General features: G+C 45.7%; 1 long non-coding RNA gene across 1 annotated transcript; it reads right to left on the reverse strand.

Annotated features, from left to right (window-relative positions):
- Positions 1 to 1079: 1079 nt before the first annotated feature.
- Positions 1080 to 13645, reverse strand: LOC310836001. Its single transcript, XR_014559820.1, has 3 exons — positions 12317 to 13645; positions 2780 to 3417; positions 1080 to 2412 (listed from the first exon to the last, which is right to left on the reverse strand). It is a non-coding gene; the product is annotated as an uncharacterized lncRNA (long non-coding RNA).
- Positions 13646 to 14854: the final 1209 nt, after the last annotated feature.

The following is a 14854-nucleotide window of genomic DNA, read 5'->3' on the forward strand; positions in this document are numbered from 1 at the left end:
AAGAGAAATTTGATGGATCCCCAGCCAGCTTTCCCATGTTCCTCGCCCAGGCCAAGCTGTATATTCAGGGGCGAGCCCGGAATTTTCCTGACGATCGCACCAAGGTGCACTTCTTGATCAGCTTGCTGAAGGACCAGGCGGCCAAGTGGGCTTTGCCATTGCTCCGGCAAGACTCTCCTTTGCTGACAGACTATGTGGGGTTTTGTAACCACTTGGAGACTGTGTTTGGCAACCTCCTGAAGGGGAGCCAAGCCAATCGGTCGATTCGTCGGTTGAAACAGGACAAGTCCAAAGCCGCCGCCTACGCCACAGAATTTCGGCAATAATAATAATAATAATAATAATAATAATAATAATAATAATTTATTATTTATACCCCGCCCATCTGGCTGGGCGGCTTCCAAAAGAATATTAAAATACTGTGATACATCAAACATTAAAAGCTTCCCTAAACAGGGCTGCCTTCAGATGTCTTCTAAAAGTCTGGTAGTTGTTGTTCTCTTTGACATCTGGTGGGAGGGCGTTCCACAGGGAGGGTGCCACTACCGAGAAGGCCCTCTGCCTGGTTCCCTGTAACTTGGCTTCTCGCAGTGAGGGAACCGCCAGAAGGCCCTCTGTGCTGGACCTCAGTGTCCGGGTAGAACGATGGGGGTGGAGACGCTCCTTCAGGTATACTGGACTGAGGCCGTTTAGGGCTTTAAAGGTCAGCACCAACACTTTGAATTGTGCTCGGAAACGTACTGGGAGCCAATGTAGGTCTTTCAAGACTGGTGTTATATGGTCTCGGCGGCCGCTCCCAGTCACCAGTCTGGCTGCTGCGTTCTGGATTAGTTGTAGTTTCCGGGTCACCTTCAAAGGTAGCCCCACGTAGAGTGCATTGCAGTAGTCCAAGCGGGAGATAACCAGAGCATGCACCACTCTGGCGAGGCAGGACTGTTAGCTAAGCACTCGGCTGGCTCCCTCCAAAAGCAAAAGCAAAGCTCTGATCTGGGAGGAAAGACCAATGAACCAGATGTTTTTGGGAAAGGGGGCACTTCAAGAGTTTGAAGAAGAAACTTATCTAACTATCCAAAGAATCCGGAAGTAGTTTCGCGGAGAGCCCTGCTGCAACACCCGACGGAGCTAATGAACCGAGGTGAGACTTTTACCAATTTGACCTTTACAAGATAAATAATGGTGACGACCAGGAGTTGCTGTAGAACATCAGGCTTTCATTGGAGTGATCTAAGACCTTTTTCTAAAAGAGCTACCCTAAAGGGAGCACAAACAAAAAGCACTCGGCCCTATAAGAATAGGGGTAAAGTCAAGCCGAGTGAGAATCAGCAGGAAACTGAAACTTCTCCCTCCTGCACTGAAGGGCCAGCTGTGCAGAGAGAGGATTGTGTAGAAGAATGCCACAACAAAGGGCCAATAAAGCCCAAAGTAAATTCAAACATAATTGGTACAGTCACCGAAGTACTCCCAAAACAGAGACTTAAATCCCAAGCTTCTCCTGAACCATCCCAAGTCCGAGAAGTGGAGGAACTAATGTTAAAACAAATTGCAGAGATGTCTTCAGGAAACCCTAAAACATCAAGAGATTCCTGCTTCCAACTTGAGACAAATGATGATGAGGATTTATCAGTTATCAAATGGCTTGTGCTTTTAACTGAGGATATTGAAAATATAAAATCTTATCTGGCCACCTGTACAAAAATCCTCACTATAATGATGGACACTTGCAAAACTCTCTGTAGGGAACCCAGCAGGGTGACTGTAGAATTGGAAAGTAATAACAACTTCCTTCCTACCACCTGCAAAAACAGATCACCAAGGAAGGCCAAGAGATCTTGTAGGGCTACTGCCTTGAAAAGGAGGCCCATAAGGGTAAAAAAGAGCAGAAATGTTAAAAATTTTAAGGCAGTGCGTTACAAATAAATGGATTTTAAAAAGCTCTTTAATCTTCTCAAGAGTACCCCAATAACCGAGACCAGTGGGAACACTGAGAAACTTCTAATCAAGCAATCTTCTAAGCAAGAACGTTCTATAAACCCTTGTCGTGACGCTGCGATGGAATGCTTGGAACCCTTAACACCTACCCCAACACCTAACTCCAAGCAAGACATTTTGATCCAAGATCCATGGTCTCACATTCTATCTGTAGATGAAACCAATCCCTCTAAGAAGAGAAATCTGACAAATCTGACAAATAAAAACTGGAATCTGGTGCTGTACCGAAATAAGCTCGTTTTATCAAATTATCCTAAACCCCCAGGACTCCTGTCACAAGAAGAGCGTAAAGCCCATCTATTGAACCTTTTAAAGATCTATATGCCAGGCATCCTTAATAACCCTACTGATTTGGCCCAAGTGGAATATCTATACTTCAACGGATTCCTTGCCAGAGCGGTGGTCTCATTCTATGATGGGAGACTGGCAAAGGTAAAAGGTAAAGGTAAAGGTACCCCTGCCCGTATGGGCCAGTCTTGACAGACTCTGGGGTTGTGCGCCCATCTCACTCAAGAGGCCAGGGGCCAGCGCTGGCCGGAGACACTTCCGGGTCACGTGGCCAGCGTGACATCGCTGCTCTGGCGAGCCAGAGCCGCACACGGAAACGCCGTTTACCTTCCCGCTGGTAAGCGGTCCCTATTTATCTACTTGCACCCGGAGGTGCTTTCGAACTGCTAGGTTGGCAGGCGCTGGGACCGAGCAGCGGGAGCGCACCCCACCGCAGGGATTCGAACCGCCGACCTTTCGATCGGCAAGTCCTAGGCGCTGAGGCTTTTACCCACAGCACCACCTGCAAAACTAGTGTACAATTGGAGAGAACACCTGGAGACGAGTGGTATAAGAATCTCAAGGTACTTTAAAAATGAAGCACCTCCAATTCCACTTATCCCCCATATTGTAAATTTGCCAAAAACTCAACATGAGATTGACCAACACGTTCTAATTGATATAAACTCTGCGGAGGACATCTCCAAACATCCTACTGGTCTGGTTGCCAAGAACTCTGAAAAGTTGGACTCCCTTGGGCCCAGGTATGCGGAGAATCAGGGAATCGTCCTTGATAGCTTTGACAATAACTTACTCCACTCTTATAGCGTTCTCCCGCAAGAAGTTCAGAAAGAAATACTTCATAAAATTGATACCCTTCACTCCTGCCTGACAAAAGTGACGGAGGAACAGCTGAGATTACCTAAACAAAATATGTTTGATAGAGACTGTGTTTCAGATTCTGTCCCATGCTTACACCACCAAGAACTGGACCTGTGGGTTGGGAAGACACCCACCCCTACCAGCCAACAGGTTGTTGCGGAGATGAATCCACTCTTCCATATTCTGGAGGCGGAAACCCCATCACCAGACCCATCTATCATGCATCCCATCTCTGAGGCAAATATGGCTACAACATCTGCCTGGGACAAAATGAGGGAACTTGGAGACTTCCGGTCAACGCCAGCGATCAATGGCGGATTCCCTCTGAGCTCCGGAGGGAATCGGCTCTGCGGGTTTGGGTCTTGCCGCTGCGGCGAAGCGGGGACCCCAAAAAATCACAGGCGGTGAAGCCTGTGAGCGAGGAGACTCGGCGGGCACCATTTGCGCCCCCCAAGCCGTGAAGGAGCCTTTTTAAAGGCTTCGGAACGGGAGGGGGTGAGCGGCGCGGTGCTGAGAGTTGTTTACCCATTCCGTGGAGTGAAGCCGCATGGCCATTATCGGAGAGCGCTGATTTCTTCCTGAAAATTGGACTCAAAAGCAACTACCAGTGAGTAGGTTTAAATGATTTAATTGGAACAAAATTAGAAGAATTTTGGCACTGATACGGGAAAGGTATAAACAGGAAGTCTGCCTTTCCTGCCTGTAAATAGTCTAAAGCAAAGAGACTGTAAAGCTGTAACTTTGGAAGATTTTTTCTTCGAAAAAGAGTAAATCCAGCATCAAAAAAGCAGCCCCCCTCCTGTTTGCAGGAGCGGAGGGGGAGGAATTTGTGCATTATATACCTGCAAGAAAAGGGGAGAACAAAGATACATCTGCTGCCTTAAAACCCTGGGAACGGGCTGCCTTTGACAGGGAAGCCGATCAGTGGGCTGTCAGCGCGTTAAGGTAAAGACTTTTGAAGTAACTTTTGAAGCAACTCTGCGAAAGATACAGTGTCTCTGGACTGTTTTGACTATAAAATAACCCTTAAGGTAATTTAAGCTGTGGCTTTCTAGGGGATATGGGGGACTTTTAAAGACTATATTTGTTTCAAAAAATTGCAAAGTGAAGTTGGAAGTTTGTCCCCCTAGAGGAGACTTTGTTGCAACAACAACTAAGCCACTAAGCAGCTAAGCCACTGGAAATTTCCTTTTCAAAACAAATCTACAGGCGTGAGACTGACCTTGGCTTTGCATGAGAGTGTTATGGCAAATGGTAAAGGGAAAATAGAGCTGGTACAGGAAAAAACTACCAGGTCTGGCAGACAATACAAGATTGACATTCCACACCAGCGAAGGGCTTCAACATCCGGAGGCACAGGAGCAGCTGCTGCCTCGCAAATAAAATCAAAAGCTATGTTATCTGAAGACACTTTGGCACAGGCACTTGGCAAAATTAATGAATCTTTGGAAAATTTAACGAAACAGGTAGCAGAGACAAATAAACAAGTTGCAGAAACTAATAAACAAGTAGCTGAGGCCTCAGCAAAAATTGATTTGAATACTACAAGCATTAACGAATTGGGAAAGAAGGTGAATTCTAATACACAGTCCATCGAAAAACTTCTAGAGGAATCGGCCACAACTCGAAAGATTGCAGAGGAGGCAAAGGAAATTGCAATTGCTACCCAGGAGAAGATACCACCGGTCTATAAGAAATTAGAGGATCACGATTTGACACTGTCTATGATTGAACTACAAGGAAAAGAGAGAAATTTAAGAATCAGAGCAGTACCTGAAAGTGAGAAGGATAATTTGGCGGATCTTTAAGGATATACCGAAGCATATCTTGGATGTAAGAACCTACTATAGAGATCTGGTTGTTTTACTGAGAAGAAATAACATACTCTTCAGGTGGAAATTCCCCCAAGGCCTATCCTTTAAATACAAAGGAAGGAAAATAAGAATAAGGACAGTGAATGATAAAGTTTTTGAGAGACCACGAGGAGGATCTTCAGAAAAAAGCGGAATCTGGAGAGGAGCCAATCCCACCAGGAAAAGGAATACTAGACATAGCAAACTTATCATTTGGACTGAAACCACCGACAGAAGAAGAACAACTACTTGGAGCAGTAGGAGGGGAAAGTAAGTAATTCCACCATGGCTCTGCAACTTCTAAGCTGTAATGGTTTGAACTCACCCCGGAAGAGAAAAAGTGTTTTTCATATATTAAAAAAAGAACAATTGGACTTGATCTGTTTACAAAAAACACATGTGATGAGGTTACATAGAAAAATACTTATCAATAAGAGATTGGGACAAGAATTTATTTCATCTGACAAAGTTTAAAAAAGAGGAGTTGTGATATATGCAAAGGAAAAATTGTTACCAAAATTAATTTTTAAAGATGAACAAGGAAGATTTTTGGCAATTGAAATCCAAGTTCAAGGAGAGAAATTTTTGATCGTAGGAATTTATGCACCGAATGAGGGGAAATCTGAATTCTTTAAGAAGTTGCACGAGACTTTATTGGACTATTTGGACTATAACTTAATTCTGATGGGAGATATGAATGGAGTAGTATCTACAAATATGGACAAGGCACAAAGACAGGTAGTCACTAAAGATGGAAGACTACCAAAAACTTTCTTTGAATTGACTGACAATATGGACTTGATTGATATCTGGAGAACAAAGAATCCTCTTGGGAGAGAGGGAACCTTTTTCTCAGAAGCCAAGATGACATGGACTAGAATTGACCAAATATGGATTACTAGAGGAATGGCACCAAAGATAAAGAAAGTGGAAATCTGCCCAAAAGCTTGCTCCGACCATAATGCTGTAAGGATGGAGATGAAGCAAATAACAACTGGTTCCTTCAGATGGAGGATGAATGACACCTTATTTAGAGATGAAGAAGTGTATAAAAAGGCCCAAAAAACTTTGAGAGATTACTTTGAAATAAACATGAAGACCAATGTTGAAAAAAGAGTAATCTGGGATGCAAGTAAAGCTGTTATGAGAGGGTTTTTGATTCAACAGAATGCAATAAAGAAGAGAAGCCAAAATGAGAAAAAAAGATAAGATTTTGGAGAAGATAAAAGAGGGGGGAAAGAAATTAAGATCAAAACCAAAGTCCCAAGAGATTTTGAGAGAAATTAAGTTATATCAAACACAATATATGGAACTGATGAACCAAGAAATAGAATGGAAAATTAAACAAATGAGACAAAAGACATTAGAATCAGCAGACAAATGTGGTAAACTATTGGCTTGGCAAATGAGGAAAAGACAAAAATTAAATATGGTTACAAATTTAGAAGTGGAAGGAAAGAACATCTACAACCCAACTGAGATCAGAAATTGCTTCCAGAGGTACTTCAAACAATTATACTCACAAGGGCCACAGAAAGAAATGGACATAGACCGATTTCTTGAGACAAATGGATTACAAAAAATTTCCCATGAAAGTAAAATAGTGTTGAATCATAAAATAACTGAACAGGAAATAGAAGGTGCCATTCAAAATATGTAATTGGGTAAATCTCTGGGACCGGATGGGCTGACTTCCAGATACTATAAAGCTTTGAAGGAGTGGTTAGTACAACCTTTGAAGGAAGTCTGCAATGAAATTTTGGAGAGGAAAAGGGCACCAGAATCGTGGAATATATTACACTTATACCGAAGACACAGACTGAAAAGACTCAACTTAAGAACTACCGCCCTATTTCGTTACTAAATGTGGATTACAAAATTTTTGCTGACATTTTGGCCAAGAGATTGAAAAAAGTTTTGATGGAGGAGATTCATGGAGACCAAGCAGGCTTTCTCCTGGGAAGACATTTGTCAGATAACGTGAGGAACATAATTGACATTTTGGAAAAGCTAGAAGTGAATATAAATACTAATGCAGTCTTGATATTTGTAGACACGGAGAAAGCCTTCGACAATATTTCTTGGAGCTTTATGAGGAAGAATCTTCAGGGGATGGAGGTAGGCCAAGGGTTTGAAAACGGTATAGGTGCAATATATTCTGAGCAAAAAGCTAAACTAATTGTAAATAATGTGGTTACGGAAGAATTTAAGATAGAAAAAGGGACACGTCAGGGGTGCCCAATCTCCCCACTACTTTTTATATCAGTCCTGGAGGTTTTGCTGAACATGACCAGAAGAGACCGGTTGGTTAAAGGTATACAGGTCGGAGCCAAACAGTACAAACTGAGAGCATTTGCAGATGATTTAGTACTTACATTACAAGAGCCAGAATCTAGTACTAAAAGGGTTTTAGAATTAATTCAAGAGTTTGGTCAAGTAGCCGGATTTAAACTGAATAAGTCAAAAACTAAGGTTTTAGAGAAAAACTTAACAGCTATTGAAAAAGAGAGGTTTCAGAATGAGACAGGTCTAACTGTGGTTAAGAAAGTGAAATATTTGGGGATTAATATGACAGCTAAAAATGTGAATTTAGTTAAAGATAATTATGAGAAATGTTGGACAGAAGTGAAAAAAGACTTAGAAATCTGGTCAAACTTGAAGCTTTCCTTGTCTGGTCGAATTGCGGCTATAAAGATGAATGTATTGCCTAGAATGTTGTTTTTGTTTCAAACATTGCAAATTGTGGACAAGATGGACTGTTTCAAGAAGTGGCAGAAAGATATTTCTAAATTTGTCTGGCAGGGCAAGAAACCCAGAATAAAATTTAAGATTTTAACTGATGCAAAGGAAAAGGGGGATTTGCCCTGCCAGACTTTAAACTTCTGGCAAAAGCTGATGGGATTCCTGAACGTCAAGGTCAGCCTGGCGTCGGCGAGACGGAGGTGGATTTCTTGGGCTACAAACTGTCCGACAAGGGACTGGCTATGGACGGTGCCAAGGTACGTGCAGTACTGGACTGGAAGAGCCCACGCAATAGGAAGGAAGTACAGAGGTTTGTCGGTTTTGCCAACTTTTATCGCAAGTTCATCAAGGGTTTCGCCATGCAGACAGCGGCCATCACCGACACCCTCAGTTCCAAGAAGAAGAGGTTCATCTGGACGGAGCAGGCGGAGCAGTCCTTTCAGAAGCTCAAGCAGCTCTTCGCTTCCGAGGAGAACCTACTGCACGTAAATCCCAGCAGGCCCATGAGAGTGGAGACGGACGCCTCAGACAGGGCCGTGGGAGCCGTTCTGTTGCAGCAAGACCACCAGGGGGACTGGAGGCCGTGCGCTTTCTACTCCAGAAAACTCAGCAAAGCGGAGCAGAACTACACCATCTGGGACAGGGAGTTGCTGGCCATACATGCAGCCTTCAAGGCGTGGCGGCACTTCCTCGTCGGAGCCAAGCACACGGTGCAGGTCCGCACAGACCATAAGAACTTGGAGTACTGGCGCACGGCGAGGTTCCTGAACCAGCGACACATCCGCTGGGCGGAGTTCTTTGCAGATTTCGACTTCAGAATTGAGTACATCCCAGGAAACAGCAACGTCTTGGCGGACGCGCTGTCCAGAAAACCGCAGTATCTGGAGGCAGAGGCACCGCCGGCGGCCAAGCACATTTTCACACCACAGGCGTGGGCATGCGCATCAGCCACGGTGGACCTGGACGCGGTGCGCCGCGCGCTGCAAACGGACTCGTTCGCCCGAGCCAAGATGGAGGAGGTGTGCAGCGGCAAGGCGAGGGGCGACGAATTCCAAGTGCGCGACGGCCTGCTCCTACGCAAGGGAGTCCTCTACGTACCAGGAGACAGCCTCCGCGCGAAGGTCCTGCAACAGCTGCACGACGCGCCCAGCGCGGGGCACTTCGGCAAGGAGAAGATGGTGGACTTAGTAGCCAGAGACTTTTGGTGGCCTAAGATGCGGGGGGATGTCGCGGACTATGTCAATAGGTGCGACACCTGCCAAAGGGCTAAGCCTGTGCACCAGCCGCCGGCGGGCCTGTTGGAACCGCTACAGACACCGTTCGTACCGTGGGAGAGGGTGGCCCTGGACTTTGTCACAGATCTACCCAGCTCGAGGGGCAAGACGGCAGTGCTCGTGGTAGTGGACCTGTTCACCAAGATGGCCCACTTCATTCCGTGCGCGAAGGTGGCCACGGCCGAGCAGACCGCTAAGATGTTTATAGACCACGTGTTCAAGGTGCACGGCCTACCACGGTCTATTTTGTCCGACCGGGGGCGCCAGTTCATCTCCAACTTCTGGCAAAAGCTGATGGGATTCCTGAACGTCAAGGTCAGCCTGGCGTCGGCGAGACACCCGCAGACTAACGGGCAGGCGGAAAGGGTCAACGCCATCATGCAGCAGTACCTGAGATGCTACGCGAACCAGCAGCCATCGACCTGGGTGGACTATCTACCGTTGGCCGAGTTTGCCTACAACAACACGAAGCACGGGTCCACAGGGGTGACACCATTTTTCGCCAACTACGGGAGGCATCCCAGAACCTTCCCGGGTTTGGACACAGTGCGGGAGGGGGAGCCACAGGGAGCAGAGGACGTGGCAGCGGAGTTGCAGGAGATCCACGAGCAGCTCAGGCGGCAGTTAGAGTTGGCAAAACAGGCTTACAAAGTGCAGGCAGATCGACACAGGAGGGTTGGGGAGGACATCCAGGTGGGAGACTGGGTCTGGTTGGCAGCACAAGCAGTTCCAGCCAGATCGTTAGCCAAGAAGAAACTAGGGCACAAGCAGCTAGGGCCTTACCAAGTAGAGGCGCAGATCAACCCAGTGGCCTTCCGGTTGACACTCCCGGAGGGTTCCAGAATGCACCCGGTCTTTCATAGATCAGTGCTCACGCCCTACAGAGAGCCCCACAGGTTTCAAGCACCGGGGAAGGCGCCAGACCCGCTCAGAGAAGCGCCCAAAAAAGGGGGGTCGCCGAAAGGGGAGCCACTTAATGAAGCCACTGAGATTTTAGACTCAAGGTGGGGGGAGGACGGGATTGAATATCTTCTCGCCACAGAGGACACCCCGGCCAGCGCCAACAGGTGGGTGCCGGATTACGCAGTGGAAGAGCAGTTGCTCAAGGAAGAATTCCACACACTTTTCCCGCACAAGCCTATGCCGGCGGGCTTTTTCGAGGATTGTTTGTTCACACCCACACTCTCGGCCAGCACTTTCCGGGGTTTCTCGTCAGCTGAGGACTCGGCTCCGGGAGGCAGCTCCCCGGAGGGATCGCTTTCAGGTTTTGGCACGGGGGGATCTTATTGGTGGGAGGACCAACCCGAAGTGGGCTGGCGCAGAGACATGCTGAAGGGACCCTGGGAGGTGGACCCCCATCAAGCAACAGGGGGAGGAGGGCTCTTGGGTGATTTGGGGTCGAGCTCAGATTTCGAGCACACCGCGCAGGAGATGGAAGCGGAGGAGGTCGTCGTCGACGAGCCCATGGGGGACTTCCCGGACTTATCTCGATGGTTGCAAGCCTCAGGGGACGAGCTGTATCCTGGACTCACCCCTACAACAATGGAGCACCCGGAACCCGCACCGGAAGAGGGGGAGGGGGGAAGGGGGGGCTTCGAGGGGGGGATGGATGTCAGGGGTTCAGAAGGAGAGACACAGGAGGGGGAGCAAATGGAGAGTGAGGAGGAAGAGGACGAAGGGGGAGCAGGAAGTGACAGCTGCCAGAGTCATTCCGCAAGCCTCTCTAGTGAATCGGAAGACTCGCAGAAGGGAGCACCGATGGCCAGAGCAAGGGAGATTCCAGGGGAGAAACCTCAAGAGGGAGGGGCCAGCGGGGAGTCCCTGAGCAGCAGTTGGAAATCGGGACCAGCTTCCCCACCAGAGCGCAGTGGGGAGGGGGAGTCCCAGGAGTCGGAACCAGTGTTCTTGCCACCAGCGGGAGGAGAGGAGGCAGGGCTGGCCACGCCCACATCCGGAAGCGGGGAAACGGTCAGAAGGAAGGTTACCGGCTGGGCGCGCGCGCCAAGTTCAAATGTACAGGCGAGCGGCACAGCAGGGAGTCCTGACAGGGAGCCAGGTCCTAAAGCCTGCCGGAAGGAAGGGCGGGACTCAGGGGGGTCAGCTTCAGAGGAATCAAGGAAGGAGATAACCCCAGAGGGCAGAAGGACCCAGCGTAGGAAGGAGCAGCGTAGGAGGTGGAGCAAAGCGAGAATCTTAAACTGGTGTGGCTTTAGCAGTGAGTCAGAGGGGACTTAGCCGGTCTAGCGTTAAGACGTGGGTCTGCGCGCCCAGAGCTTGGAAATGGAAACTAAACTTCAATAAAGACTTTTGTATATAATATCCACTGGGCGTTGGTCCTCTGTGAGCTGGGACCTAGCGGCAGTCCTGACAGCTATGATTAAGTGGGCACAAGATATTGGTCATAACATTATGTTTGCTGACTGGGAACAGTTGTGGACCACCGGTATGAAATTTACGGCATGTAATGCCTTAAAAGAAAATATTTTGAAAATGATTTATAGGTGGTACATGACCCCAGTCAAGCTTGCAAAAATTTAGCACTTGCCTGATAATAAATGTTGGAAATGTAAAGAGACTGAAGGTACATTCTTTCACCTTTGGTGGACGTGCCCAAGGATTAAGGCTTTCTGGGAAATGATATATAATGAAATGAAAAAGGTATTTAAATATACCTTCCTGAAGAAACCAGAGGCCTTTCTCCTGGGCATGGTCGGCCAATTGGTGCCAAAGAAGGATAGAACATTCTTTATGTATGCTACAACAGCAGCAAGAATACTCATCGCAAAGTATTGGAAGACACAAGATCTACCCACCTTGGAAGAATGGCAGATGAAGGTGATAGACTATATGGGACTGGCAGAAATGACTAGCAGAATCCGAGACCAGGGAAGAGAGACGGCGGAAGAAGATTGGAAGAAATTTAAGGACTATCTTGGGAAATATTGCAGAATTAATGAATGTTAGAATGATGTTGGTTTAGAAAATTAAGGGGTTTTTCAGCTGTAATGATTAAGTAAAAAGAAAAGAAAGGTTGAAAATTAAATGAAAATTAAGGGAGAGGATTTGCTGAATTAATAATTAGAAATTGGAATACAAAAAGGGGAGGTATGAGGAGGTCTGGGAAGTAAGTTATAAGAAAACAAGGGAACGAAAATTTACCTGTTTTAAAATTGATTTTAGTTTTGTATTTTTTTATATATATATATATGATATGTTTTTTGTTTGTGTTTTGTTTTTATTATTGTTTTTCTGTATAATTTTTGAAATGCTAATAAATATCTTTAAAAAACAAAAACAAAATGAGGGAACTTAACGAATCTGAATTAGGCTCTCCATGTAAAGTGCCCCATATGGGTCCACTTACTTGTAACTTTATTAACCCACTCTCTTCTAACGTGTGCAAGTTGAATAAATCCATAGATACCATCGAACCGGTAACAGAACCAGCTGAACCAGCCCAACAAATGAGAGACGACCCCATTTTATTTTCAGCCCCGAAGAGTGATCTGGTTGAAGACCCGACAGGTCGTATTAACAAAACTACCCAAACAATTAATGATCATTCAACTAGTGGCACGATACCTGTTGACTTAATTTCGCTCTCTCTAAGTAATACCCCCCTAATTCTACCATCTGGCTCTGAAAAGTCGACTATCTTAGGCCTAACATCTGTCTTTAGCGAGACGAGTGGCACGACTTTACAGCCAAACCACCCCAATAAATCTAAACAGTTGGGATGTATAGCACGATTGCCACCTTCTCAAAGGAAAATTACTGATTTATTTATTTTAAGCTGAAACTCCCGCAAATTTAGAATCCCATTCCCACATGTTCTGACTACCTAACGACCAACCCAGCCACTCCTTGATGTCATTTCTATGCTGGAATATTGCGGGATGGAGGGGGAAGAAATCTGATCCAGACTTCTTAAATTTTGTTAATTTATTCCAAGTAATTCTCCTAGAAGAAACTTGGGAAGAAGAGGTGATTGACATAAATGGATATGATACCATTTTGCTTCCAGCTAGCCCCTCTCTTAAAGGTGGACGCCCTAGGGGAGGTTTGGTAATAGCCATTTCCCTCAAACTGCAAGCAAAACTTACACTTGTTAAATCTTCCTCTCCTTACGCGATTACAGGATTGATTTCAGGAGGGAAATTTGAATTACTGGTAACAAATGTTTATTTCCCCCCTGGGGGGCAGGTAGCGGACCTCCATTCCAAATGGGAAACACTTGAAGAACACCTAGCTTCCTGTTACACTAAGTTCCCAAACATTTCATCAGTCATGGGAGGTGATTTTAATGCTCGTACAGCTGCAAACTGGGAAGCGCTAGGCAAGGCCAAATGGTGGGACATACCTGATCACCAGAACTTGGATCTCTCCCCCCATATACAGAGAAAATCCAAAGATAATAGGGTCAATGAAGCGGGAACCCTTCTTTATCAGCTGATCCTACGTATGAATTTGATAATTTTAAACGGAAATTGTCCCCCGGATATTCCGGGTGAGTTTACTCATTTGAGCACACTTACAAATAGTGTTCTCGATTATTTTATTGTTTCCAGAGATTTATTCCCAATTTTTTCTTATTTTAAAATAGAAAACGTCCAAATGAGCGACCATCTCCCCTTGAGTGCCAAGATTGGATTGGATTGATCTTTATTACGGCCATTGGCCCATTACACAACAGTTTCCCATACCAACATATTATACTTAAACCTCCAAATTTATAATCGCCAAAACTTACAAAAGACTTACAAAAGACAAACAGTAACCTAAGCAAAACAAAAACCACCATCATACATTACAATAAATTTGTAACCTATACATCGCCCTCTGCTCTAAATTAATCAAGGATATCAATGGTGATACCGCCTAAAACATAGATCATGGTTTAAAACAATGGTGATATCACCTAAAACGTTGGTCATGGTTTAAAGGGGTTATCCGAATCACACAGGAGACCATTTCTCTTCTTTAGGGATAGGACGCTGATCAGGAATCTGGCAACCATGAGTGATTTTAGGGGGTCATCATCAATTAGTAGATATCTCAGTTTGGCTTCAATCGTATCATCGGCAATTCCCTTAAGATATTGAGCAAGAAACTTGCTCCTGGCCGGTAAGTGAAAAGCACAGTCAAAAATTATGTGATGCAACAATTCCGGTGCCCCGCAATTACAATCACATAAGAGCGATATCTGTCCATTGGAGAATCTATTTCTCAGCACGTTCGATGGGAAGGTGTTGAATCTTGCCTTTACAAAGGCATATCTATGAGCTGAGGAAGTTAAGGAATTCAAATAGTTTGGGAGCCTTAAGAGGGGTAATAAACCAAGATTTAGAGGTGAGCAGGTACCATTGCCCAAGATCATTTTCTGCTGCAAGTCCATCTCCTCTAGCTTACAGGTTACTGTTCTTTTAGCTGGGACTATGTCCTGCTCTAGTAATTTGGATGGGGAGATTCCCATTGCCGTTATTTTCAGCTGTAAATTTTTTACCCATGGGCTCTGGAAATCATCTCTCCACATACATTGTATCAAGTACAAGTTTGGGAGATTGTGCCATAGAGATAACCAGTGACAAAGTATGTGCTTCCACAGAGCATTTTCCAGGGATACAATATTAAGTTCCATGCGTAACACTGTATTACTTACACAGCTGGGCAGTTTCAATATCCCTCTTAAAAACTGATTTTGAATTACCTCCAGGTGAGATAGGTTGGCAAAAGTCCCCCAAATTGAGATGGCATAAGCAATTGTCGGGATCACCTTGGCCTTGAAGACTTTCAACGCCGATGGGATATGAAGGGCCCCATCGATGAAGAAGAATCGCAAGATCACCA

Source organism: Podarcis gaigeae (genome assembly GCF_964106915.1).
Source record: "Podarcis gaigeae genome assembly, chromosome: W".
Classification (NCBI taxonomy): domain Eukaryota; kingdom Metazoa; phylum Chordata; class Lepidosauria; order Squamata; family Lacertidae; genus Podarcis; species Podarcis gaigeae.